This window comes from Lepidochelys kempii, chromosome 2 (genome assembly GCF_965140285.1).
Source record: "Lepidochelys kempii isolate rLepKem1 chromosome 2, rLepKem1.hap1, whole genome shotgun sequence".
Lineage (NCBI taxonomy): Eukaryota > Metazoa > Chordata > Testudines > Cheloniidae > Lepidochelys > Lepidochelys kempii.
In genome coordinates this window covers 159,468,243-159,495,649 of record NC_136381.1, presented here as the reverse complement: position 1 = coordinate 159,495,649, position 27,407 = coordinate 159,468,243, and the positions used below count along the sequence as shown (strand labels likewise).

The 27,407-nt window shown below is 41.3% G+C and overlaps 1 protein-coding gene across 13 annotated transcripts in view; it reads left to right on the top strand.

Moving 5' to 3' along the window:
• LOC140907213 (poly(rC)-binding protein 3) overlaps positions 1-27,407 on the top strand; it is a 712,448-nt gene that overhangs the window by 485,172 nt on the left and 199,869 nt on the right. The gene's annotated exons all lie outside the window — the stretch shown is intronic.

Sequence of the window (27,407 nt, the reverse complement as noted above, 5' to 3'; positions counted from 1 at the left end):
ATGTGAAAAAATTAGAAAGCATCCAGCGGAGGGCAACAAAAATGATTAGAGGACTGGAACGCATGACTTATGAGGAGAGGCTGAAGGAACTGGGCTTGTTTAGTCTACGGAAGAGAAGAATGTGGGGGGGATTTGATAGCTGCTTTCAACTACCTGAAAGGCGGTTACAAAAAGGATGGATCTAGACTGTTCTCAGTGGTACCAGATGACAGAACGAGGAGTAATGGTCTCAAGTTGCAGTGGGGGAGGTTTAGGTTGGATATTAGGAAAAACTTTTTCACTAGGAGGGTGGTGAAGCACTGAAATGCGTTACCTAAGGAGGTGGTGGAATCTCCTTCCTTTGAGGTTTTTACGATCAGGCTTGAGAAAGCCCTGTCTGGGATGATTTAGTTCGGGATTGGTCCTGCTTTGAGCAGGGGGTTGAACTAGATGACCTCCTGAGGTCCCTTCCAACCCTGATATTCTATGATTCTGGAGGTAACTTGACATTTTGAAAGACCTGGATTGTAATCAATATACAGGAGTGATAGCTGCTGCTTAGGTACATAAGCAGTTATGACTATTTATGGTGTTCTCAAGCAAAATGAGTGCTGTAATTCTAGTTAAATAAGAGATTGCCTACATGTTGGCCTATTTAAGGGCTTTACATCTGAGGGAAGAATATCAGAGAAAAATCTCATGAGCTGTCTGTAGATTTATACTTTTCATTTCTGATTTTATTATAAGGGTCTGTCTACATAAAAGAGATATTTTATATCTATGATATTATTGTATTCAGATGCCCCAGGCCCTGGCCAGTATAACTAGTTCTGATCAGTGACTTTTCTAACTTAAAAGGCTGAGTTTGGGGGGGGTGGGAGGGGAAGAAAAATTTTTTCTGAAATTTGACCAAACAGAATTTATATTATTTTCAATATCCAACCTCTTGAAAAATGTTAGAAGTGCCACATTTACAGATATAACATTGAGCTTCCTTTTTGCCTGGCCCAGATAAAGAGCTTTTAGGACGTATGGGGAGTTTTATGAGCTGTAATTAACACAGCAGGGCAAAAATTTTCACACACACTTTTTTTTTTTTTTTTGCCAAAAAAATGCAGATGTAGGTTGACTGAAACAATTTTGTGAATTCACATCAGTTTCGGCAAATTGTTTCAGCCATAAACAAATAAATAATAAAGAAATGAATAAGGAAAAGTTTTCAGAAAAGTGTTCATTTTGACATTTCTAAATTGAAACATTTTGACTTTTTCTTTTGGACAGACATTTTATTTGTAATTTCTCAATTTTATTTTAAAAAACCCACCCACCAATTAAACATTTCAAACTTAAAAATCAAAACAAAGCATTTCATTTTCGATCAACCAGAATGTTTTGGTCAACCCAAAATTAAACATTTTTGGACATTTCACACACACACACACACACACACACACACACACACACACACACACACACACACACACACACACACACACACACACACACACACACACACCATTTCAGCTTGACCCCAAACTATTGTTTGTAATTTGTTGGTTCTGTTAATGAACCAAAAAATTGGTTGTTCCCACTGCTTGAATTGCTAATCTTTGGCTCATGTTGGTCACGTGATGTACTGTGTGTAGTGCACTGCTATACTCTAACCCGGGAGTCCTGTGGAACAGCAGACACAACAGCTTTTAGAAGAACCCTGCACAAGCTGCTGAAAATGGAAGAGTTACTGGCTTTCCCCATGGAGGAGAAGAGTTTGAATAGAGGGAGACTGGATGTGTGTGGAGTAGTGAGAAATCGAGAAAGAATAGGCAGGGTGACAAAATAAGTGTCAGGGGTTCTGGAAAGGATAGGGGAGATTTCAGAGAGAAAGATCAAGAGAAACAGGAGGAGGAGGAAGAATTTGGAATGGGCAATGGGGTGAAGAGACATTGAGGGAGTGCTGGAGGGATTATGAAATGGGACAAAGGATGGAAAGATTAGGGTTGGGAAAGAGAAGAGAATGAGGTAGAAAGAGGAAGAACAGAAACAAGGGAGTCATACTTACAACAGAACCCCTGTTTTACAAACTAACTGAGGATTGAGCAGTGCATAAATTCAGAAGTTCATAAAATTGAACATCTCAAAATTACCATAGTTATAGTGCATAAATTGCAGTATGGTGCACTGCATCGTTTTCTCCTTGTCCTTCACATCACAGCAAAGCAATATCCAGTGCACTGAAGGCATTTGCTCTTCTTTGACATGGCTTCTATTGTGTGATTTATTTTTTTCCCTGTTAGGGAACAATGGTTTGTATGACTGGTCATTTGTAAGATTGATGTTTGTAAAATCGATGTTGTTATTTAATGAACAGTTTGATATGCCGGCTACTGTGAGAAATACCCTACCAAAACCAGGCAAGTGGCTCCTATACCATCACTGTTAGCTTTACTGTTGTAAGCATTTTATTATGGCCATATTATTGTATGTCATCTTGTCCTGTAATTTTGACAGATCATCCAAGCTAAATAGGGTTGAGTCATATATGACAAAGTGATGGGAGGCCTGTTATTATTCCTAAGTGCTGCAGGCAGTTATTCATCTCTAGTGAATTAATGAACAACCACAATATTAAGGCCACAGTGCTACCGAGGTGCTGTCTTTTGTCTGAGATGTCAACCAAGGTCCTGACTCTCTGTTTTCTCAAAGATGGCATTAAAGTGGCATGTAAGCCCAGTGCTCCTGGCCAAATTTCAACTCATAATCATCCTTAGTAAGTAATTTTTAAAACCATATAACATATTTTGCTCATTTAAATTTATCCCAGGAACAGGAGCTCTGCAGCTTAGAAAGATTCAGTCAGATAGATTTGGACAAGGAACAAAATTTTACTGGTGATAAAAATCATCTTCAAAAAAGAACACAACACAACTATGTTCCTCCAAGATCCAATTTCCCATACGTTCAGCCAAACTCTATACATCTCTGGCAACCTTTATTTCACTGGGGTGTTCTCAGATTTAAGGTTTTTTTTTGTTTATAAAACTTTTTGATATTTATATGAAAGATGCTACAGAAGACCAAAGACTCATGTTCTGTATGGCAGCTTTTATCATTCAGGGATGCGGATTGTTGTATCTTTTGCTCTTTACACAACAAACATAAGATGAAAGAACCACACAGTGGGGTGCAAATACCCATGTTTACTAATTATACACCTGAAAGGCATAGCTACAAGTATACACTTTTGCTCTGGCAGGTTTCTGTACGTAGGACACAGATCCACTAGAGGGCTCACAGACTATTTGAAGGTATATTACACAATTCCTATACACTAGATCAGAGGTGGGAAAACTACGGCCCATGGGCCACATCTGGCCCATGGGACCGTTCTGCCTGGCCCCTGAGCTCCTGGCCCGGGAGGCTACATCCCAGCCCCTCCCCTGCTATTTCCCCTCCCATGTAGTGATGCCGCCACATGGGCAGCAGGGCTGCGAGCTCCTGCTGCTCTGAGTGGCATGGTAAGGAGGTGGCAACAGCGCATACGTGCAGTGGGGGGGTGTTGGGTGGGGAGCCTGGGGGCAGTCAGGGAGCAGGGGGTGGTTGGATGAGGCAGAGGTTCTGGGGCGGTCAGAGGTCAGGGAACAGGGCAGGTTGGATAGGGCATGGGAGTCCTGGGGGAGGGGCTGTCAGGGAGCGGGGGTGTGGATAGATCGGGGGAGTCAGGGGACAAGGAGCAGGGGGGGTTGGATGGGGGTGGGATCCTGGGGGGGGGGGTTTGGGTGGGGGGTCCCAGGAGGGGCAGTCAGGAGACAAGTAGCAGGGGTGGTTGGATGGGTGAGGGTTCTGAGGGGTACAGTCAGGCGGCGGGAAGTGGGAGGGGGCGAAGCGGGGCGGGGGCCAGGCTGTTTTGGGGGCACAGCCTTCCCTACCCGGCCTTCCATACAGTTTCGCACCCCAATGTGGCCCTCGGGCCAAATAGTTTGCCCACCCCTGCAGTAGATGAATGTGTTAGTGGACTAATATTTAATGGTTATTATATAACTTGCTGCTGGTTCCAAAGTGATTCATCTTACAAGACTAATCTGAGAAAAATTTTGAATAAAATAAAAACCTGAAAGCAAGATAGGAATACAGCTTGAACATTTTATAAATGTAGGAGAATCTTGAGTCTGAAATCAAACATGGCTATTCCATTTGGGGCCAATGGGATTTTTGTTTGTGTTATAACAGTGTTTAGAAAACCCTTCAGATGTTTGAAAAATGAAGAAACAAAATAATGGTTATCCTGGTTTTGAATGTACAGTAATGTTCCTTATTATCCAAGACAAAGGCTACTTATTTTAATACAGAGCAAGGAATGCTATTACAAATATAAAATTTGTTAGAAAATAATGGTGTTAGAAGAAGATAAAATCAGAGCAAAGTTTTTTGTTTTTGTTACATGTTAAAATATAGATGGATTGCAGTCAGTGTAGTTAAACCACTTCTCTTCTTTGAGCTTCAGATGTAGGGTGAGATTTCTGCAAGCACTCCACATTCAGGACTCCCATTGGGTCCCAGAATACTAGCTGACAGGCAGTAATAAGGGAAAATGTGTGCTTTTGGTCTCTACTAAATTTAATTAATCTAATAGCAGTTTTTAAATGAAAATCATTATGACAAAATTATCTCTGTTGTTCTCTTCACCTTTTTAGCCATCATATTCTAAGTTAATTAAATGTCATTTTAATGCTGCTTATGTAGTTTTATTTTAAGTGTGCTTTCTCTTTGACATACAGTAAAGTGTTGTCAATTTTTAGAACATGTTCAAACCCTCACAAATATGTTAGCTTTGAATGAATTTTAAACTGATAGCTTTTTTATTTGCGGGTTCATCATTTTCATTTTCACTTGGCAAACACTGATTCAGGAGAGATGTTCATAGCTTGTAGTATGAAAGGACCAAATTTTGCATCATATCTGTCTATTGTCTATAAAAAGAAGTAAATACTTTTTCAAATGTTTTTCCTTACTGTTTATAACAACACTTGAAATGTAATTCTGTTTCCTCCATCATACACTGAATTGTTGGACTGATGATAATCCAACTCATATGTGCAGTGCAGTAGTTTCTCCTTGTTGTTTTGTGTTCTAAATTTTTGTGGTGGTGTATACTGTTAAATAGCTGCTGCATTCTCTTCCCGAGGTGACTGCATTGTGATTATTCCATTCCATTTTTATTTTGGTGGTTAATTATTAATACGTGATTATATAAATATATCTAGAGAATATATGATGCTGTGATATGGTATAAAACTGCTGTCAACCTGCAGTTGGGATGGCTGCATGAATGGGGAAGCCATGAGTGAGCTACACAGATAAATCACCCTAAACAAGTGTTGTTAAAACCTTTTCACTACAGAAATCATTTTGCACGCATGTTTTAGAGAGTTTTTATAGAATGTATTGGGACTATTTTTGATTCCCTCTGTCTGAACAGCTAGGTGCCTTAGTTACCATGAGTCCAGCTGTGAAGAACTCACAGAGCCCGGGATAAACACCTTTTATTTTTATTTGTACAAAAAGCAAGTGTCTATCCAAGGGTCTAGACCAGGGGTTCCCAAACTTGGTGCAGGCCACTGCTTCCCGCAGCTCCCATTGGCCGGGAACAGTGAACCACAGCCACTGGGAGCTGCGAGCAGCCGTACCTGTGGACGTCCAGGTAAACAAAGCGTCTCACTGCCCGCCAAGAGCTTACCCTCTACAAGCCGCGAACCAAGTTCAGGAATCCCTGGTCTAGACCCACTCTCAACAAGTTAAAAATACAATTCTCATACATTACAAATTTAGTAACATTGCTAACCCCAAGATCTAGAAATGACTAAACAGACAAAACCAAGGAACACCCTTCCATCCACCAACAGACCAACCCTCACTGTTCTGTCCTATTCCCCAAAAGTTGGGGGAACCTATGGGCTTTTTGGAGTGCCCTAAAAGTCAACAGATTCTGGCTATTTCAGATTATTGGCAGGGGAAATGAGTCCTAAAGGTGAAGGTCCCTCACAGAGAATCCCCCTGCAAGCAGCCTCCTCTTTTAAACTGAGAGGGTTCCAGCTAATGTGCTTCCTCTGGTTCCAGTTGCAGTAGTGTACCATGAGGAGAGTGGAGTCTCTTACATAGATGCATCTAGGCCATTTAAAGCTTTACAGAACAAAACCAAAATCTTAAGCTCCACCTGGAAACCAAGAGGCAACTGGTGCCAATCATGGCCTCAGGCATAATGTGCTCGCAAGATCCCCCACCTAACACATGAGCTGTCACATTCAGCACCGCTTTTTGCTCTGTTCTGAGGGTAGCCCCATGTACAGCACGTTGCAATTATCTACAAGATATGGATGACAATAATAAGATCCACATCTTGAAGAAAGTTGCAAATTGCTAGCCAGACACAGATGGAAAGAAGACCATCCTGGCCTTTGCTGTTCTACTCTTCTTCTTCGTATGATGTATGTAGATGTAGAGCAACAACTATAATTTTACGTTTAGATGGTTAAGCCAGATAATTATCTCTGAAGTAGCAGAGTGTATTGCTGTGATGCCTCCTTCGTGTTTGTGAATCGAATATTGAACTGTTATATGTTCCATGGTCTGATCTGGGTGACCACAGTCACACACTAGAGAGTCTTTAATTTTCCATTTGTGCAGCAAGTATCCGCATTTGCCATGGTTTGTGCAGATGCAGTTTAAGGTTGGCCCATGAGCTTCGTGGGAGATCGATGCCAGCGGTTTTCTGCATTAGGTCTTTTACAAGGTGTTTGTGACTTCTTGTGAATTCCATTTGGTTTTCCATGCTTCATCATGGTTGAAGTTGCTTTGTTGAAGGTTAAATGTGTGGGTCCAAAGAGACTTATGCGACTGTTCAACTAACAGAAGCTAACCAGACGCGTAGATTGCAGACTTAAGTAACAAAAGTTGGACACACACACTCAGTCACAGGGGCAAAGATAGTCTTCACTGTATCTTCTGGTTGCTACCCAAGCCAGCCAGCATCACTTTCATTGTGCCTGGATTGAGCTTCAGTTAATTTACCTCATCTCAGCAAGACACAGTGGGGAGGCATTTGACAGTAGTAGCTGCGTTGGATGAGATAGACATAGAATTGGGTGTCATCAGCATACTGAAAGCGCAACATTCTATATGTCCTGTGACCAAAGGACCTCTTGCTGCCAATTGGCAGAAGGTTACAGCATTCCTGGGAGTCTGGTATTTACATTCTAGTTCACCAAAAGAGTGCATGTAAGGTTTTTACTGGAAACTGATCATGCTGATCATCATCATCTTTGTGAAATGGATAATATGTAAGAAGAGGTGTGTGGCCAGGGGATGGATAGATATATATATAAAATATAAAAAGAGAGAGGAAACTATGTTCCTAATGCCTTGTAGTTAAAGACAAGTGACCCAGAGGTAGCATGCCTTACAATCAGGTTCCACCAGACTGAAGGTGGGAGATACTTATCTCCCTGGCTGACCATTGTGTATTCTGTTTTTTACAATGGAAGTTGATTTGCATACCGAGTGAAATGCTAATGAAGAGATTGCGGGGGACATCAGACGGCAAATTAACAGGAAGAGGTCAACAGAGGGAGCAGAGGACCCTGTTTTACAGGGGAAGCACAAAGGACTGAACTAGTATATCTGGAGGTGCAGGAAGATGTCCTGGTATCCTTCATCAAGGGGAAACAAGTTGCCATCAGACTTGATCCCATGGAAGAAGGATCTCCGCCATCTTGGCTGAAAAATGCTTTGAGAAGGACTTTGGGTAAGTAGTACCTTATAAGGCAAGAGGGGATCTTGTTAGTTGAGTTTAGGCTGTAGAATACATGTGATTAATTTATTTTATATGGAAAGCTTTTGTTTCTAATAGTTCTGTTTGCTATTGTATGAATCTCTGTTCTTTGTTAAATAAGCTTATACAGTAACTCCTCACTTAACATCCTCCCACTTAACGTTGTTTCAAAGTTACGTTGCTGCTCAATTAGGGAATGTGCTCGTTTAAAGTTGTGCAATGTTCCCTTATACCGTCGTTTGGCTGCCTGCTCTATACACTGCATGTAAGATTTTGTGGAAGAGCAGCAACTTTACAAAGGAGCATTGCACAAGTTCCTCTTCTCCACCTCCTCCACCTCCCTCCCAGTGCTTCCCCCACCACCAAACAGCTGTTTGGCGGTGCTTAGGACTTTCTGGGAGGAGGGGCAGGAGCAAGGAAGCGCCGCATCTCCACTCCTCCCCCTCCCTCCCAGAAAGTCCTAAGCCTGCCAAACGACTGTTTGGCAGCACTTAGGACTTTCTGGGGGCGGGGAAGGAGCGGGGATGTGGCATGCTCCGGAGAGGAGGTGGAGTGGGGGTGGGAAGAGGTGGGTCTGGAGCATCCCCCAGCAAACTTGGCGCCTGTTCTTCTCTGGGTAAGCTGCCACTGCTGCTGCGAAGGTGCTTCCTAGTTTCCTTGCCTGCAGTGGGTGTGCCTGTGTGGGGTAAGCCAGGGGCACTTCTGGGCTTACCCCACTACAGTACAGTACAGTATATAATGCCTTTTGTCTGCCCCCAAAAAATTTCCTTGGAACCTAACCCCCTGCATTTACATTCAATCTTATGGGAAAATTAGATTCGTTTAACATCATTTCACTTAAAGTTGCATTTTTCAGGACCATAACCACAACGTTAAGTGAGGAGTTACTGTACTTGCGTTCTCTATAAATAAATATAAGTGCTGCATGTTACGCAGATTTACGTTCGCAGGTGTAACTAGCAAGCTGTGGTACTGTTCCTTTGAGAACAGCAGGCCTGATAATTCTGAGAGTGTCCCATGGGTAAGGGGCTGGATTCTGCAGGGGCATGTTTGGAAGACTCATGAGTTGGAATGTGCCTATTGCTATCCTGCATGATGGACAGTGGAGCCCTCATGGGCTGAGAGAGGAGGGCTCGTGTTGCCAATGGCTGGGAGAGAAAGTGAGCTGACCCCCGGCAGATACAGACAAGATTCCTCTCATGCTAAGGGCAGGTGGTAGCAAGGTGTCTCACAACCCTGAGAAGCGTCCTACTTTCTCACTAAACCTTCCAGTCGACCCTCTATATCTGAATCAGGAATCATGCAAAATCACCCTTTGAGAATGTTTAGTGAGAAGGAATAGAACTGGGAGTTGCCCAAGATCAGTTCTGTCATAGAATCTTAGAACATCAGAGTTGGAAGGGACCTCAGGAGGTCATCTAGTCCATCCCCCTGCTCAAAGCAGGACCAATCCCCAATTTTTGCCCCAATCCCTAAATGGCTCCCTCAACGACTAAACTCACAACCCTGGGTTTAGCAGGCCAATGCTCAAACCACTGAGCTATCGCTCCCCTGTCCATTCTTGCAGTGGTCTGGGAGTGTCAGAATGATGGAACCAATGGACCAGCTTTCCTATGCTGACTCTACACTAGCAAGAGATTCCCTTGCATGGGGGGAATCCTTATTTGCAAGGTTAGTGTAGCTTTGCAATCCTTTTGCACTACTGGAGCTACACAAGGGGCTACATTGCGGGACTGGATCTGGTTCTGGATCTGTAAACTGAAAGTGAAAAAGATAGTCTCTTAATATTTTAAGTGAAAACTTAGAATTTGCAGAATGCCAAACCTGTGAAAACACTCTAAAATTGCTATATCTCCTTTTTTCCCCTCTTCTCTTTTCCTTGATCTTCTTCTGTTTCTGATGTCTAATCAGTGAGGGTTACTAACTGTTTTATTTTATTTAAATTTAAGCACCAAATGCAGGACAAATTATTAGTCTATCATTTAACCCCAAAAGTCTTGCAGCATCAATATAAAAAGATCTAACAGTGGTGATCCCGAACCACAAGCCATATTAGTCTTCAATGCAGAAATGGCTTTGATAGGGTGGGCTGGCGGTATGTTTTACACCCTACAGAAATTTGGATTTGGACCTATATTTAGTTCCTGGATCCAACTGTTATGTTCTCATCCAACCTCTCACATCATGATCAACAATGTGACCTCAGATACCTTCCGTCTCTTCTGGGGTACTGGGCAAGGATGCAAACTGTCTCCATTACTTTTTTTATTTGGATCTTGAGGCCTCGGAAATAGTTATTTGAGCTCATCCAGATATCCAAAGTATACAGCTTGGTTCCATAGAAAATAAATTAATGTTATACGCTGATGATGTCCTTTTATATATATCCAAACTAGAACCCACTATTCCAGCCCTCCCATCACTAATTCAAAAATTTAGAGCAATATCTGGTTACAAAATAAATTGGGGAAAATTGGATCTATTGGAAATCTCCCAGTTGTCATGTAGTCAGGCTTTTTCCTCAGTGGAATTTCCCTAGGCAAACTGATATGGCAGGCGACCAGCTTGGCTTAATGGTGAAATCCTAGCGGATCTTAAACATAAAAAAGAAGCTTACAAGAAGTGGAAGGTTGGACATATGACCAGGGAAGAGTATAAAAATATTGCTCGGGCATGTAGGAATGATATCAGGAGGGCCAAATCGCACCTGGAGCTGCAGCTAGCCAGAGATGTCAAGAGTAACAAGAAGGGTTTCTTCAGGTATGTTGGCAACAAGAAGAAAGCCAAGGAAAGTGTGGGCCCCTTACTGAATGAGGGAGGCAACCTAGTGACAGAGGATGTGGAAAAAGCTAATGTACTCAATGCTTTTTTTGCCTCTGTCTTCACTAACAAGGTCAGCTCCCAGAGTGCTGCGCTGGGCATCACAAAATGGGGAAGAGATGGCCAGCCCTCTGTGGAGATAGAGGTGGTTAGGGACTATTTAGAAAAGCTGGACGTGCACAAGTCCATGGGGCCAGACGAGTTGCATCCGAGAGTGCTGAAGGAATTGACGGCTGTGATTGCAGAGCCATTGGCCATTATCTTTGAAAACTCGTGGCGAACCGGGGAAGTCCCGGATGACTGGAAAAAGGCTAATGTAGTGCCAATCTTTAAAAAAGGGAAGAAGGAGGATCCTGGGAACTACAGGCCAGTCAGCCTCACCTCATCCCTGGAAAAATCATGGAGCAGGTCCTCAAAGAATCAATCCTGAAGCACTTGCATGAGAGGAAAGTGATCAGGAACAGCCAGCATGGATTCACCAAGGGAAGGTCATGCCTGACTAATCTAATCGCCTTTTATGATGAGATTACTGGTTCTGTGGATGAAGGGAAAGCAGTGGATGTATTGTTTCTTGACTTTAGCAAAGCTTTTGACACGGTCTCCCACAGTATTCTTGTCAGCAAGTTAAGGAAGTATGGGCTGGATGAATGCACTATAAGGTGGGTAGAAAGCTGGTAGATTGTCGGGCTCAACGGGTAGTGATCAATGGCTCCATGTCTAGTTGGCAGCCGGTATCAAGTGGAGTGCCCCAAGGGTCGGTCCTGGGGCCGGTTTTGTTCAATATCTTCATAAATGATCTGGAGGATGGTGTGGATTGCACTCTCAGCAAATTTGCGGATGATACTAAACTGGGAGGAGTGGTAGATACGCTGGAGGGGAGGGATAGGATACAGAAGGACCTAGACAAATTGGAGGATTGGGCCAAAAGAAATCTGATGAGGTTCAATAAGGATAAGTGCAGGGTCCTGCACTTAGGACGGAAGAACCCAATGCACAGCTACAGACTAGGGACCGAATGGCTAGGCAGCAGTTCTGCGGAAAAGGACCTAGGGGTGACAGTGGACGAGAAGCTGGATATGAGTCAGCAGTGTGCCCTTGTTGCCAAGAAGGCCAATGGCATTTTGGGATGTATAAGTAGGGGCATAGCAAGCAGATCGAGGGACGTGATCGTTCCCCTCTATTCGACATTGGTGAGGCCTCATCTGGAGTACTGTGTCCAGTTTTGGGCCCCACATTTCAAGAAGGATGTGGATAAATTGGAGAGAGTCCAGCGAAGGGCAACAAAAATGATTAGGGGTCTGGAACACATGAGTTATGAGGAGAGGCTGAGGGAGCTGGGATTGTTTAGCCTGCAGAAGAGAAGAATGAGGGGGGATTTGATAGCTGCTTTCAACTACCTGAAAGGGGGTTCCAAAGAGGATGGCTCTAGACTGTTCTCAATGGTAGCAGATGACGGAACGAGGAGTAATGGTCTCAAGTTGTAGTGGGGGAGGTTCAGATTGGATATTAGGAAAAACTTTTTCACTAAGAGGGTGGTGAAACACTGGAATGCGTTACCTAGGGAGGTGGTAGAATCTCCTTCCTTAGAGGTTTTTAAGGTCAGGCTTGACAACGCCTTGGCTGGGATGATTTAACTGGGAATTGGTCCTGCTTCGAGCAGGGGGTTGGACTAGATGACCTTCTGGGGTCCCTTCCAACCCTGATATTCTATGATTCTATGATTCAATTAAGTACCTAAGTGTAAAAGTACCAAGAAACATTAACAAACTAGTGAAGATAAATTTAGACCCTGTACTCTCTCAGATAACTAGTCATATAAAGGCATTGCCCTTTCGTGAGCCTCTGGGGAAGGGTTAATACAGTGCTTAATTGCTAATGAAAGAGGTGCTGGGGCTCAAGCAATTTTTTTACATTCATAACTGATGCAGCAGCCCAGAGGTCCCGGGGCTATGAACTGCCCAGAGGTGCCAGAGCTCAGCCCTAGCAAGCCCTGGCACAAATTAAGAAGCAGGTTAATACAATAAAAATGAATATTCAGAGTAGGCTCCTCTATACGCTAATCAGCCTACCTGTATCTAATCATTCCATTTGGGCATATGAAAGATTTCTAAAATAAAAACTGTTACTCTGCTGGTTTCATGACAACCGTTCTAGGAAAAAATCAACAGGTCTTACTGAAGGATTTGGTCTAAATTCAAAGGTTGGTGCAGAGGGAGACATATTCAGCATCATGTAGCAAATGTGTCCCATATTCTAGAAGTTTTACAAGATGATTTTGATCTCAGGTTGCAGGGTGATAACATAAAAATGCATGTTTCTTCATTGCCAGTCATTTTAGTGTATCCGGAAAGTCTTCCATTTCCCACCAAAAGGACTTACATTGCTTCATTACAGCAGTTCAGTTATAGTGTCCTCCTGAGGTGCATTGAGCTCCATCTTTGGATTTGAACATTGTGCTCAATGCCGTAATGTAGGCACCCTGAGAATCAGATTCATTGTACTACCTAACTATCAAAATGACCTTTTTGATCACTGTCACCTCAGCAAGAAGTGTGTTTGAGTTGGGAGCTCGGTCAACTCACACATCCTGCTGCGTCTTCCACAGATGTAGGGTGGTTTCAGAAACAGATCCTAGCTTTATTCCAAAATTAAATTTGATTTTTTTCATTGACAACAAGAGACATAATTGCCTTCTTTTTGTCCACATCCATCTGACCCAAAGGAGAAACTATGGCATTTGTTGGATGTAAGGCAAGCCTTCGAGATTTATCTGCAAGGAGCTGAGAGCTTAAGAAAAAGAACAGCCTTGCTGGTGTTATTTCAGAGAAGGAAAAGATGTCCTAAGGCACCTTAAATCATCAGTCTCAAGTGGATATGTTGGTACATTGCTGAGGCATATAGAGCAAAAAGACTTCATCCTCTATTGGGTACAAGAGCTCCCTCAGCCCAAGCAGTGGTGACATCGTGCACTGACAAAGGGCAGGCCCCTCACAGAGAAATCTGTAAAGCTGCCACTTGGTCATCCCTGCATACATTTACCAAATTATACAAGGTAGATTGTCTTCAGCCGATTCAGCCTTTGATAAGTGGGTCCTGCATGCTGTGGCGATTCCTTGTGATGTTAATTTGTTCCCTCCTGAGGATTTTTGTCATTTCTGAGAAAATCCCACACTGAGGATTTGTGGACCTACCCCTGAGAGAGACCTGGAGAATTTGTGGTTGCTTACCTGAAAACTTTCCCATCCTTAAAGGAATAGGACCACAGACCCAGCCCTCCCTGAAAATACAAGGGAGATCTCTTTCACTTGTGGTGAAGATCTCTGCTCTGCAGGAGTTAAAACCTTTCTTGTGGATAAAAATGTTTCTTGTTGACTATGTTTTTCCAAGGTGTTGATGCAGCATAAGAGATTCTTGTTTTGTTTTACGGTCCAGAGGGGCTAGCTTTTGAAGCATCTTGTAACTGTGGGGTTGGAGGCTAGTCCCTCGTCAGCCATTCAGTCAGCTTTAATTCTGCCCTCTACAGCTACAGATGAATGGCAACCCACAATGAGGCTCTGTGCACCTATGCCTTCAAAGAAGGGAAAAATTTCAGTTAAGCAACCACAAATTCTCCAAGTCTCAGGTTATGTGCTCCAGAGTGTATGAGCACCTCACAGTTTTTATTATATTTACCCTCACATCACCCCTGGGAGGGTAGGGAAGTACTATCATCCCTATTTTACAGATGGGGAATCGAGGCATAGAAAGAGACTTGCCCCACATTGCTCAGGAAGTCTGTGGTACAATAGGGAGTTGAACCCCAGTCTCCTGGCTAATCACTGGAGTATTTTTCCTCTCTATAATGTTCAAAACATTTTTAAAGGCCTGGAATAAAATATGCTGTGGGATTGGAGATAAAAATTCACCTAGGGCCAGGTGTTGCTGGGTATCCTTTTCCTGACTTTGTCTATCTTATGTCGAACAGAATTCTCTTTCCTGGTCTCCTACAGTCAGTTTTTTCCTATGGTTACACCTATGCCAGTATATCTGGCCCAGTGTGTTCTCTGATTTGTCAAAGAATGCTCCAAGAAAGGTAGCTTTATAAGGTTTTGATAGCTCTGACTTGAAACTCCAATATTTACCTAAATTCAAGTATTGCCTGCTAACATCAATACAATGTGTATTTTGATGGTACTTGTCAAGGTTCCTTCCCCACTCTGAACTCTAGGGTACAGATGTGGGAACCTGCATGAAAGACACCCTAAGCTTATTCTTACCAGCTAGGTTAAAAACTTCCTCAAAATTTGCCTTGTCCTTGAACCCTATGCTGCCACCACCAAGCGTGTTAAACAAAGAACAGGGAAAGAGCCCACTTGGAGACATCTTCCCCCCCAAAATATCCCCCCCAAGCCTTACACCTCCTTTTCTGGAGAAGGCTTGATTAAAAATCCTCACCAATTTGCATAGGTGAACACAGACCCAAACCCTTGGATCTTAAGAACAATGAAAAAGCAATCAGGATCTTAAAAGAAGAATTTTAATTAAAGAAAAAGTAAAAGAATCACCTCTGTAAAATCAGGATGGTAAATAGCTTACAGGATAATCAGATTCAAAACATAGAGAATACCTCTAGGCAAAACCTTAAGTTAAAAAAAGATACAAAAACAGGAATATACATTCCATTCAGCACAACCTATTTTACCAGCCATTTAACAAAAGGAAATCTAACGCATTTCTAGCTAGATTACTTACTAACTTAACAGAAGTTCTGAAGCGCATTCCTGACCTGGTCCCAGCAAAAGCATCACACAGACAGACAGACCCTTTATCCCCCCGCCCCTCCAGCTTTGAAAGTATCTTGTCTCCTCATTGGTCATTTTGGTGAGGTGCCAGCGAGGTTATCTTAGCTTCTTAACCCTTTACAGGTGAAAAGGTTTTGCCTCTGGCCAGGAGGGATTTTATAGTTCTGTATACAGATGGGTGATTACCCTTCCCTTTATATTTATGACAGTACTGTACAAGGAAAAACTGCCAATATAAACTTCAAAGCTTTTCCTATTTTTAGATTTATTCACTCTACAGTTCTTCAGTAGCTTCCTGATCACATATTAGTCAAACTCTGCAGTGGCACAATGATAGTTCTCTCGTTGCACCAGCATATTGAACTGTCTACCACCAGCCTTTGCATCAAGAATTTCCTTACATTCCTACTCTCCCATAGAGGAATTCAAGAGCAGAATGTATATAGCATATTAAAATATGTGATCATTTTAGGCAAGATACCTTCTTTTCCTGAGAATGAGATATTGATTTCTCTGGTGAAGGAATTAAAATTGACTTGAGGGGGATTTCTTTCATATGCTTAGGGTTTTTTAAAAGCCATGTGGCCCTCGTCAGAGTTGCTGTAACTGCTGAAGACAATATTTGCTGAAGTTTTAGGAATACAGAAGATCTAAAGTTAAGTTGAACTCTCTTTCCAGCAGGCGAACTGGTTGAGCAGAAAAACATTTTGCTTTATGGAAGCTAAAAGGCATATATAACTGTAATAGTCTTAAATGATGAATAGTATTGTGCTATTATTCATATTCAGAAATGCAGCTAGTGTCCTTGGTCTACATTTTGTGAGAGCTATGCTAATTTTTTTGTTTCAAAATACAGATGAACGTGATCAGCATTTTGTTTTCTAACCCCATGCTAAACCTTCACTGGAGCTTTTTAATCTTTCTGAAATCTGACAGTATTTCTCCTGCAACTGTTCCTCATTTTTATGTAGCTACTTTGCATATCTATATAATAAATAAAAACTAAAATATTTTCCCACTTTTGACCCAAGCAGTTAGCCAACATTTGGGGTCTTGCAGGTTGTTTCCATTAAGAAGAGACGTTGATGATGGAGTCAGGTATCTTTGATGTAATCCTGTTCATTTACAAAGAGTGTACACAAAGTCCTCTTTCCCTAAACACAGTAGGAATCAAACATCACACAGCTTTCTTTTATCACAGTTCCAAACCTCTTTCCAACCAGCACTCTACCCAAAGGCTCTGTATCTTAGTTTTTTCTCAGGGCCACACTACAAGTGCTCTTCTGTCTGGCTGTCAGGCTTCCTTGCTGCCTTTTCTGTGATCTTCTGTGGTGTTTCTGTTGCTTCTTTCACACATACATAGCTCCATCCAGCAACACCCAGCCCCCTATATTTGCATTCAGACTCCAGGGAAAATCTCTCAGTACCTACTTCTGCCTTGCATGTGAGCCTGCGTTTTGAGCAATGGCTCCTGTTTTTTCAGCTATCTATTCCATAAAGGAGCTTAATTGCTCTTTACATTTATTCTGGAAAAAATGTAGCTTTTACAAGGTTTCACCCAACCTCCAGCTTAAAAATATTTATGTATTTGAAATATTAGGAAAATAGAATATTAAGAACAAAAATCATCTCTCCTTTGAACTCTGAAAGGAGAGAATGGTGAGTGATTTTGAATTATTTTTAGCTCTGTAGCTAGCAGTGAGTAAATACATTATTTAGACCTTTTACCAAGAACACAATAATTTATTCTTCGTACCAGTCAACCAGCAACACCTTCTTACACCCACTAGCACAGTTAGTCACTTCTTTTGTAGATCTTTACAAACAAGCTAACCCAATATTCAAATATAATTGAGACAAACTTGCATGCTTCTCTACAGTCAGGAAAAATCAGCTGTTACCTTAACCCTAACAGGCAAAAATAACTTCTGGGCCTGACTCTGCTCCTTGGAGTTAGAGGCTAATAGTTTTTCTCAGAAGGTATTTTGCTCTTTTAAGCTCTTATGAAATGGACAATACCCATTGCCCTTTGTAGCGATAGTCTGTCTGGACATACTGTTTGAGGGGTCTGTCTGTTTTGGAGCCTGACTCCTCTGTGACCTTTCTGTGTGCCTCACTTGGTGCCTGAGTGTAAAGGCTGTTCCTTCTGAGCCAGCCGTGAGCCGGGCAGGGAGCGTCTTCCTCTGTGAGAATTATATCTCAGTAAAAAACTTCCCCATGTCTTTACCTCATCTTGGATCCAGCATGTGTCTGTTTCCCTGCTGACAAAGTGTCCTTCTGCAGAGTGAAATTCACCCCATGTACCACTTCTCAAAATAGGGTTTACTTGAGATTTCGTTGGTGCAGTAGGCCTTGTGCTGATGGTCTCAGGAATTTCAGGCCAGCAAAGCAGACACATTATCTTTGTATGATAATGACAGTGGGATCCTCCAAGGAGTAGCCTACACATCTGACATGCAGGAGGGTTATTTTTATTCTGATCAAACTGCAGTCAGTGGGGAGGAATGTGTAAGAGGCCATGGCTGGATATTAATTTTGGGCTCTTCCCCAAGACAGAAGATCTGTTCTGGAGGTCAGTATGAGGGAGTCATTTGCCTCTCTCCTCTGCAGTATTTCTGGAGAAGCAAATGGGTAGTCACTGACCCCAGGAACAAATCTGCTAATTATGAAAAGGCACTAAAGTGGCCATCAGAAGCTGAGATTTTTTGGGAAACAATTGGCCACTGATGGAGTCCTTCCCTCTCACCTCAATTTATTAATTTTAAAAATGTATAAAAAATACCCTGGGTGATTCATAGCCAAATGACCCATATTCTATTCTATAGAGGTTCTTCTATTGCCCTGATCACCATGAATCCCTTCCAGGAGTGCATTAAGCATTAAGATTAATGTCTGTCATATGTGATTTGTTCCCTCTTATCCTATTCCCAGAGAGAGAATTGTGTGCAGTGGAATGTTTTGATAGTTTTTTTTTATTTTAATAAATATGTACATGTTGCTGTATGGTTATATTAGAGAAGGCCAGATTGAAGTAGTATCCCTTGTCCTTGGAGCAGAAGGTGATGAGGTTTTTGATGGTCCTTAGTTTCTGTGTAAGTTCGTTCCACAGTCATAGATTGACTCCGAAGAAAGCTTTGTCTCCTGCACAGAAAAGCTTTAGCCTTATGGAGAAAGTTCCATTGTGCCTAAGAAGCGCAGCTGTCGACCCTGGTCCTTATCCCACAACTGTAGTCTTCTAGATAATCTGGGCCTAGGCCAGGGGCAGACCTAGACTAGCTGCCAGCAACTGGTGCCCTAGGCGAACCATGCAATCGGCACCCCCACTCCCAAACCCCCAGGGCAGATCTAGGCTGAGGTTTTTGGTAAACTGGGAAACATTTTGCCCCTTTTTTCCATTTAATGTTTTTTAAGCATTTTTTTTTAAACAGAGGCTTAATTATTTGGTTTGTCTGTCCATCTATCTGTCCAACCAATGTTTCTGAGATCAGATAAAATAGAGACACTTAATTTTCAGAATAGATTTGTACACAACAGCTAGATGATATTTGAGTCCAATTTCAAATAAAAAATGCATTAAAATGTTAATTATAATTTTTATTATTACAAATCCAAAATCATCCATTACACTATCCTGCTTTAATGACCTTTTTCAATTTTATAACCGACACCAGTTGTTTGGAAAGTAATCCCCTTCCTCAAGGTTACCCACTTGGAGTGTGACATCACTTTCGTAGTCTATTAAGTGTTAACGCTGTTACTTTTCTTTTATGAACCTTATTTATTACATGGAACCTTATTTATTACATGGAAACCAGTTATAACAAAGAAAAGTTGATAATTATACAGCCAGATAATAATGCTAAAGTTTAATAATGCTTAAAGAGACTCACATTTTGGATTTATAATGCTGAAAGACGTTATTCTTTATTCTTTGGCACCAAGAAACACAGTTTTCCACAGTATTTGCTCAATTCTTAACCTACCTGTGGAGTGTGTTAAAATGACCATTTGACATGTATCAACTCACAATATCTCCACCCTACATGAATTTCCAGCTATGCAACCTTGATGTATATCCAAGTTAGTTGTCACTAGCATTCCAGCTCTTTCCGTTGGTGGATGTGTTTCATTGTGGCTGAGCTATTGCTTATCAAAATTGCAGAGTGGGTCATCTTGACCCTACGTCGCAAATTGAAAAAAAAATTCGCTAAAATATTATTTATTTTTGCAATAAATAAGATTTGACATATTAATAAATTCTCAGAAATGTAGAGAAATTAATTATAATTCATATTCCCTCCATACGTGCACGGGAATTGAAATAATGACATCTTCGTTATTTTATTTGTAATTTTTTCATCTTTTTCATTTTTTCTTCTTTTTTTTTAAATTTGATTTTTTTCCCCTCAAATTTGGCGCCCCATTTAACTTGGCACCCTAGGCAACTGCCTACTTCGACTATATGGATGGAGGACGCCCCTGGCCTAGCCCATTGAACACCTTGAAGATAACCAATGCAATGCCTGCCTGTCCACCTCCCAGTTCAAATGCAGTGCTGCAGGAGAATGAACTTAGCGCTCAAGTTAACTACGATTTGCATCAGCACTACAAGAAAAGAGCAAAGACAATCATATAAATAAAAAACGGGAATGGGGTGGACCACAAGAGCTGGGAAGCTCATTTCCCTGCTTTTTTTCTCCTGCGGTGTCTTCGCAACTTGCAGCTATAGAGGTGACTTTTAAAAAATTGTGTTATGGCTTGTCATGGCAAACAGACCTATAGAATAGGTGCCTTCTCTAGAGCTAGGACCAGCAACCTCCCAAGGCTTTTGCAATTCCCAAACTATGGTTACTTTCTGCTGAACAGGGCCTTTAATTGCTTACTTCATGCATCAATATGCTTTATGCCTTAATTGCCATGCATGTGCAGTTTTGTGTTGCAACCTTCATGCTGTTCATATCCAGTGAACTTGATTATGCTTGGTCTTCGGAGAACTATGCTTTTTAATGCTCTGCCCATTCAACAGAAGCTTGCTCAGACTGTCTACTGATTTATCTATTCAACTGAACATAGGCCATTAAAACAGAGTACTGAGTATGCTTGTGCTTTAGACAAAGATTAGACTTTATTTTCAAAGTTTGAATAGTTTTTATTCTGGTGCATGTTGGTGCTGTATTTGCCGAGCTTGATCCAAAAGAATCGAAGCACGTGGTTAAAGCAAAGAGTGGCATGTGGTTCATGAACCCCATAATTAGTTCCTCTTCCTAGCTCTAAGCAGTAATTAAATCTGCCACTTCTGCTCTGCTGATTCATTTATTTAGCTATTTAATTGCTCAACTGAATACATCTTTATCTCCGGAACTGCAACATTTTATTCAGACAAAGAAATAGCATAATCCATTTTTTTCCAAGATCAGGGACATGTGAAAGAAAAGAGCATTAATACTACGTGATTTGGTGGTGTTGTCACTTTTTACTTATCAAATAAAACAGTGTTTAAGGGAAAACTTCAACTGATACGTAAGGATAGCTTTCCATATATAGGGTTGCTTCCTCTCAGAGCTCATTATGTCAAACTTTGAATTCTAATAAATCTATTCCAAGTTGCGATCAGGGTCATGAGTTAAACAGAGGAGCTCTCAGGGAATAATAGCAATAACTATATATAAAACAGGAAATCCAGCCGCTAGTTTATTGGCAGCAGATTTTTATCAACATTTTTAAAATGTAGATGTACAGCACACTGAACAGAAGCTTTCCTATATAAAGCTCCTTTTTGGGATATTTCTGAGGAGTATGTGATTTACGTCAATGATGTCTTTGTCAGATTCATCTACCCGTCCTGCAGTTGGGTCCATAAAGCACAATGTCTTGAGCACATTCAAGCTTACTAAAGAGAGTACCATGCTGATACACATTTCCATAGGTACAGTTTTCCTCACTGTGTATTTTTAGCATCCTTTAGGATGTAGAAAGATTCCTCGATCACTTTTATCCATAGTTTGCAAAAATGGATGGGAGAAGCATTTTGTAAAACAGTAAGGTCCAACTGACAATTAGTTTGAGAAGGAACCTGCTTTGGAAGTTGGAAAAAAAAATTAGTAACCTTTTTTTAATTGTCATGTCTTTGTTCTGTCTGTCCATCTAAAGTTTTATACCAGGCATGTCACTGTTGTCTGAGGCTATTTCACTCAGTTAGATTAATATTTATATTGGACTTCTTGCTGTCCTCTTACCAAGCTAGTTGTGTTCAAAACTGTGCAGCTGTCTAGATAGATCATTGTTTTTCCCATGTAAATTCATTATTTAAAATTGTTCACCAGTTACCACTGGAGTAAAGGTTTTTACTTGTATGAAGCTTTTGTTCGGTTCTTAGTAACTAGGCAAGAGTTTTGTCTGGGTAAGGACTTTAGGACTTGGCCCAAAGATACTTACATTGCACTGTTTTTATTGATTTTATTGTCATGCTTCTGCGTGAGCCTTCATTAAACAAATAACAATGGTTTTCCGACCTTGCCAAAACTGGAAATCTGGCAAGCAACTCTGTCCTTACAGGATTGTCCCATGATTTTCTCATTGAAATATAGGTCTGGAAGGGACCTCAAGATGTCAAGTCCAGCCCCCTGTGCTGTGGCAGGGCCAAGTAAACCTAGACCATCCCTGACTGATGTTTGTCCAACTTGTTTTTAAAAACTTCCAATGAAGGGGACTCCATGACTTCCCTTGGAAGCCTATTCCAGAGTTTAACTACCCTTATAGTTAGAAAGTTTTTCCTAATATCTAAACTAAATCTCCCTTACTGAAGGTTAAGCCCATTACTTCTTGTCCTACCTTCAGTAGGCATATAAGGCAATGGATCACCATTCTCTTTATAACAGCCCTTAACATATTGAAAGACTGTTATCGGGTCCTCTTCAGTCATCTTTTCTAAAAACTAAATATGCCCAGTTTTTAACCTTTCCTCCTAGGTCATTTTTGTTGCTGTCCTCTGGACTCTTTCCAGTTTGTCCACATCTTTCCTAAAGTGCGGTGCCCAGAATTGGACACAGTACTCCAGCTGACACCTCACCAGCAATAAATAGAATAGTTACCTCCTGTGTCTTATTATATACAACACTACTGTTAATACAACCCAGAATCATATTAGCCTTTTTTGCAGCTCCATCACATCGACCACTCTTACTTAGTTTCTGGTCCACTCTCACCCCCAGATCCTTTTCAGCAATACTATTACCTAGTTATTCACCAGTTATTCACCATTTTGTAGGTTTCAGAGTAGCAGCCGTGTCAGTCTGTATCTGCAAAAAGAACAGGAGTACTTGTGGCACCTTAGAGACTAGCAAATTTATTTGAGCATAAGCTTTAGTAGGCTACAGCCCACTTCATCAGATGCATAGAATGGAACATATAGTAAGACGATATATATATATAGAGAGAGAGAGAGTATGAAAAGGTGGAGTAAGAGGCTAATTAATTAAGATGAGCTATTATCAGCAGGAGAAAAGAAACTTTTGTAGTGATAATCAAGATGGCTCATTTAGACAGTTGACAAAAAGGTGTGAGGATACTTAACATGGGGAAATAGATTCAATATGTGTAATCACCCAGCCACTCCCAGTCTCTATTCAAACCCAAGTTAATGGTATCTATAGTTTGCATATTAATTCAAACTCAGCAGTTTCTCGTTGGAGTCTGTTTTTGAAGCTTTTCTGTTGCAAAATTGCCACCTTTAAATCTGTTACTGAGTGGCCAGAGAGGTTGAAGTGTTCTCCTACCGGTTTTTGAATGTTATGATTCCTGATGTCAGATTTGTGTCCATTTATTCTTTTGCATGGAGACTGTCCGGTTTGGCCAATGTACATGGCAGAGGGGCATTGCTGGCACATGATGGCATATATCACATTGGTAGATGTGCAGGTGAACGAGCCCCTGATGGCATGGCTGATGTGATTTCAACATGATTCCACCGTGATTTCAACAGTTTCCATCCCACCATCAACCTCAGCCTGGACCAATCCACACAAGCGGTCCATTTCCTGGACACTGCTATGCTAATAAGCGACGGTCAAATAAACACCACCCTATACCGGAAACCTACTGACCACTATACTTACCTACATGCCTCCAGCTTCCATCCAGGACACACCACACGATCCATTGTCTACAGCCAAGCTCTAAGATACAACCACATTTCCTCCAATCCCTCAAACAGAGACAAACACCTACAAGATCTCTATCAGGCATTCTTAAAACTACAATAGCCACCTGCTGAAGTGAAAAAACAGATTGACAGAGCCAGAAGAGTACCCAGAATTCACCTACTACAGGACAGGCCCAACAAAGAAAATAACAGAATGCCACTAGCTGTCACCTTCAGCCCCCAACTAAAACCTTTCCAGCGCATCATCAAAGATCTACAACCTATCCTGAAAAATGATCCCTCACTCTCACAGATCTTGGGAGACAGAACAGTCCTCACTTACAGACAGCCCCCCAACCTGAAGCAAATACTCTCCAGCATCCACACAACAAAAACACTAACCCAGGAACCTATCCTTGCAACAAAGCCCAATGCCAACTCTGTCCATATATTTATTCAATTGACACCATCACAGGACCTAATCACATTAGCCACGCCACCAGGGGCTCGTTCACCTGCACATCTACCAATGTGATATATGCCATCATGTGCCAGCATTGGTAAACCATTGATAACTACTCTGAGTACAGTCTTTCAACCAGTTGTGCGCCCACTTTATTATAATTTAATCCAGATCACATTTCCCTAATTTGCTTATGAGTGTGTCATGCGGAACTCTTGTCAAAGCCTTACTAAAATCAAGGTATATCATGTCTACTGCTTCCCCCATCCACTAGGTCAGTAATCCTATTAAAGAAGGAAATTAAGTTGGTTTGACATGATTTGTTCTTGACAAATCCATGCTGATTATTCCTTATAATCCTATTATCCTCCATGTGCTTACAAATTGATTGATTAATAATTTGCTTCAGTATCTTTCCAGGAATTGAAGTTAGGCTAACTGGTCTATAATTCCCTGGTTCTCCTTGTTTCCTTTTTTAAAGGTAGGTACTATGTTTGCCCGTTTCCAGTCTTCTGGGACCTCTCCTGTCCTCTGGGAGTTCTCAAAGATAATTGCGAATGGCTCCGAGATTAGTTCAGTTAGTTCCTTAAGTACTCTAGGATGAATTTAACCAGGCTCTGCCACCTTGAATGCATCTAATTTATCTAAATATTCTTTAACCTGTTGTTTCCCTATTTTGGCTTGCATTCCTTCCCCGTTGTTAATGTTAATTGTGTTGAGTATCTGGTCATCATTAAGCTTTTTAGTAGAATGAGCAAGGAGTACTTGTGGCACCTTAGAGACTAACAAATTTCTTTATAAAGTTATTTATAAAATAAATTTGTTAGTCTCTAAGGTGCCACAAGTACACCTCGTTCATTCTGCTGACACAGACTAACACGGCTACCACTCTGAAACCTTTTTAGTGAAGACTGAAGCAAAATAGGCATTAAGCATCTTATCCTTCTTGATGTCATTAGTTATTAGCTCTCCTTCCCCTCTAAGTAGAGGACCTATGCTTTCCTTTGTCTTTCTCTTGCTCCTAATGTATTTAAAGAACCTCTTCTTATTGCCTTTTATGTCCCTTGCTAGGTGTAACTCACAGTGTCTTAGCCTTTCTTATTTTGACCCTACATACCTGAGCTGTTGTTTTGTACTCTTTTTATCAATTTGACCATGTTTCCACTTTTTGTAGGATTCCTTTTTCATTTTCAGGTAATTAAAGAGCTCGTGATGGAGCCATATTGGCCTCTTACTATTCTTCCTCTTTCCTTTTACATTTGGAATAGTTTGTAGTTGTGCCTTTTAATATTGTTTCTGTGAGGAACTGGCAACTTTCCTGAACTACTTTCTTCCCAGAGGACTTCCCTACCAGTTCTCTGAGTTTGTCAAGTCTGCTTTTTTGAGGTACATTGTCCTTATTCTTTGCTCTCACTCCTTTCCTTTCCTTAGAATCATGAAATCTATTATTTCATGGTCACTGTCACCCAAATTGACTTTTACCTTCAGACTCACTACCAATTCCTCCCTGTGGGTCAAAGGATTTTGTATAAGATGTATCTAAAACTTAAGCGTTTTAGATGTATTTCTTGAATTAAACCTAAAAGTTCATCCATCACTATGCACATAGGCTCTGACTTCTATTATTCCCAAAGGGTGTTTCACCCTGCTCTGCCCAAGGCCCTGCCCCACTCTGCCTCTCCCGCCCCTGCTCTGCCCCCTCCCCCAGGCCTCACCCTCACTCCAGCCCCAGAACACCGACAGAGTCAGCACCTATGACTATGCTCAGTGCACTACCCCCAATTTCTTATGGCTTGTCTACATGGTGGAGAAATACACCAGACCCTTGCTGGTGCATACTAATGGTTCCCTAATGAGTGTAGCGTAGTACTGTTTCAAATGACACTATGTTAAAGCACACCAGCAGGGTCTTCACGGACCAATAATGTGCAACACACTTTAGAGATCATACCCCTGTAGAGTGCACTACTGCCACTGTTTAGATAAGCCCTTTGAGTCTATTTTTTTTAAAAAGAACTAAGACATCCATCTTGGATGATAACCATAACAAGTAAACCATCTCAGACCCACATATTAAGCATTTTAATAAAAAGAAGCACTTTTCATTGTGGAAGTACCTGCAACTATGTGCAATGTAGTACCTGGGAATAAAATGTTTTCCATTGTTTTCGACAGAAATTTGGTGCACAATAGTTTACCACAGCAATTCAGGAACCTTTTCAAATGGTTTTTATCCCTGCTCTAGTATCACGCAAGGGTGTTATGTTAGTGTGTGTAAATTATAGAATTACATACTGTGCACAGATGTATGAATACACTGACTTGATAGATGGAGAAGAGAGATAAATAGATCACCCACCTGATCACCCTTGAAACATTTTTCACATTTAGGAGTCAGAGTAGCAGCCGTGTTAGTCTGTATTCGCAAAAAGAAAAGGAGTACTTGTGGCATCTTAGAGACTAACCAATTTGTTTGAGCATAAGCTTTCGTGAGCTACAGCTCACTTCATCGGATGAAGTGAGCTGTAGCTCACGAAAGCTTATGCTCAAACAAATTGGTTAGTCTCTAAGGTGCCACAAGTACTCCTTTACATTTAGGAGTGTCTGTGGTAGGAAATAGGGAATTGTTATGGCACACTTCCCCTCACATTAACCTAGCTATTGTCATCCTACCATCAACAGGCTGGAAATTGCTATCCTTCAGAGACTGCTGGGTTTACAAGCAGTGGAATGCAATTGAAACTCCTCCCCTCCCCACAGCAAGCATTGCCCAGCAACTTGTAGCAAGCAGCTGTCACCAGCCGCAATGGGAACTGGATGTTTGCAAAGTAATGTACATGCTTTAGGTCTGGTCACTGTATAGTGAGCCACTTTGCTAAATCCTTTTTTGTAATCTGTAATTTAGTTTTAAGTCCCATTATCCAGCAATATAGTTCAAAACCAAAGGCCAGAATCTGATCTCACATACACTGGTGTAGCTCTAGTGTGGCAGTGAAGTCAGTAGAGTTACACTGGTGTAAAAGTGGTGTAAGTGGGATGAGACTCAGGTCCTGATCCTGGGAGCAAACATACAACAGTGTATGTAGTTTATTAGCACAGTAATAACTTTATGGAAGTGAATCTCATATTAATATGTTCAAGCTATGGAAAACGTGTCATTTTTGACATGACATAACCAACTGCAACTGTGGAAGACGGGGCCACAGATGATCCGACTTGCTACCCTAAGTCAGTTATCTAGTGGACATGTGCTCTGATACCTATACATATTAGTTAGCAGCTTTCACACATGATTTACTGAGTGAGTTATATAGTACCTACACAAGAAAACTAATGGAGGCATAGCAATCTATAACTAGAAATGACAACTTTGATAGCATGTTCATATTTCCTATGCTT